Source organism: Perca flavescens, chromosome 13, assembly GCF_004354835.1.
Source record: "Perca flavescens isolate YP-PL-M2 chromosome 13, PFLA_1.0, whole genome shotgun sequence".
Taxonomy (NCBI): Eukaryota; Metazoa; Chordata; class Actinopteri; order Perciformes; family Percidae; genus Perca; species Perca flavescens.
This window is the reverse complement of record NC_041343.1, coordinates 29,382,067-29,384,290: the sequence shown is the minus strand read 5'-3', so window position 1 is coordinate 29,384,290 and position 2,224 is coordinate 29,382,067.

Here is a 2,224-nt window from a genome sequence, read left to right as displayed (position 1 = left end):
AAGTTGTGTTAATCAACTAAGTGTTTAATCGGGTAATCATTTCAGCTGCACTTGTAGGCCGTTATATTGTTAGGTAGTTTAATTTATAATAAAACACTGTATTTCATAAACTACATGTGTTTTGTGCGCTTAAATCCTAATGTGTAAAGTAACTGAAGCTGTCAGATGAATGTAGTGAGGTAAAAAGTACAATATTTCTCTCTGAAATGTAGCGGAGTAGAAGTAGAAAGTGGCATGAAAAGAAAAGACTCAATTAAAGTACAAGTGACTCAAATTTGTACTGAAGCAAAGTACTCGAGTAAATGTACTTAGTTACATTACACCACTGCTTTGGACTAGTCTGAATGTAAGCCTGTGACAGCGTGTCGATTTTAATGTATACAGTATAAGCTGTAGGGCTGCTCCCTCTTAGTCGATTAGTCGACTAATCGGTCGTTTTGGTCTTAGTCAACTTAGATTCCTTTAGTCCATTAGTCATGTTTGATGCTTTTTTTCATGCTGAATGACTTATTTCCAAGAAACGTACGAGCACATCTCTGGTAAACACAAGAATTAAAGTGGTGCTTTTGCATGACAAACTCAGATTTACAGATCTGTCGATTAAATCAACTAATCGATTAGTCGATACAATTGAATGAGCGTTAGTCGACTAAGAATTTCTTTATATTAAATTGAGCACAGCCCTAATAAGCTGAAATATGACAGAATTTGTGTGTGACCAGAGATGTCGGCAGAGCAGAAAAGGGTAATATTCATGGTTGCCAGGTTGGAGCCCATAGAGCCCCCCCTCTACTCTGACTCCTACACTTAAGCTCCTCTGAGATCTAGGGGGATTTTTGCGAGGGAATATAAAAGACCCCCAGACATTGTGAAGAGCAGTAGCGTGTTATTTTTCTTAGTCTAAATTCTTGTCAGGTTGTGAGAAAAAAGGTTTCTCCACTTTTCCATGACTTTCTTCCCAAGAGAGCATTTTGAGCTTTTTCCATTTGAAAGCTATACGTGTTCAGTCCCAACTACCACATACTGTATATGGTACTGTATACTGTACTTAGCCATGTTAAAACATTGCATTTTCTTTATCAGATGACACTTTGAACAGAACTATGTACAAACACACATTCCCCTTTCTGTTTCCTTCCAACCCTCCCTTACACAAACATGCACTCCCCATCCTGTTTGCTCTACAGTTAGATCCGTGCGTAGAAGACACGTATAGACAGAGAACTGGTAACCAGAGGGAAAAACACATCCTCAAATGTACACACGTGAAGTATTTGACTTTAATGCTACTTGTACAGATACACTGGAGTTGGCTACATTCTGATTTTTATTTTCTTCTGAGGTTTATTCCTGTCATTCTGCAGAAATGTTGTTTTCACAGTGACCACGAGTGCAGTGGATTGTTGTTAAGTGATTGGTAGTTTTTATAACCAATGGCTGCTTGTCATTCTTGTTTTCATGTGCTGTGTAAATGGCACGGTTACATAATGAATTCATGCATGTCTTTGTGTTTTGTTATTACTCTTTTAAAATGTCATTGCGTTGCATTACATGTCAGCTGCAGTTTCTTAAACCGCACGTGTCCATTTGGGTTATTTAGTCTCAAAAGGAGACTTGATGTGTATTGATTTTACACATCAAAGTGTGTATTCCAGGTGTTAGGGGAGTATTACTGTGTATGTGAAAAGCAAGTTGTATAAAGGCTCTGACACACCAACCAACGGCGACTGTAATATGTCTCCATAACAGCAGGCGGCGCTAATCTGTATTGTGCAAACCGGAAATGACAGAAAATCTCTCTACATCTAGTAAATAGTGATAGACAGATTTTATCGGCCGGCCAATGTTTTCGTTTTTACGTGTATCGGCCGATCCGCAGCTGCTGCATTCGCCGATAGTTTTTTCCCGTTTATTTACAGACAGGCATCCACAGGCAGTTCTGTGTTACAGGAGACGCTGCACCCATCCATATGATGCACATTGCACACATAATTTGGGTGATATGAATGTAAGATGATTGCAGAAGTGACACTGATCTGTGTTTTTGTTTATTACTTTTAAAGAAATGGCAGAGTCCGAAAACAAATCCAGTGTGGCGGGGTTTACATTTTTATGATGTAAATTGAGGGAGCAAAAGCAGTATCGGCTCAAGAAAATCGGCAGCCGAATTGGTCATAGTCTAAGGCTGATGAAAAAAAAAAAAAAAATAATTGGTATCGGCACT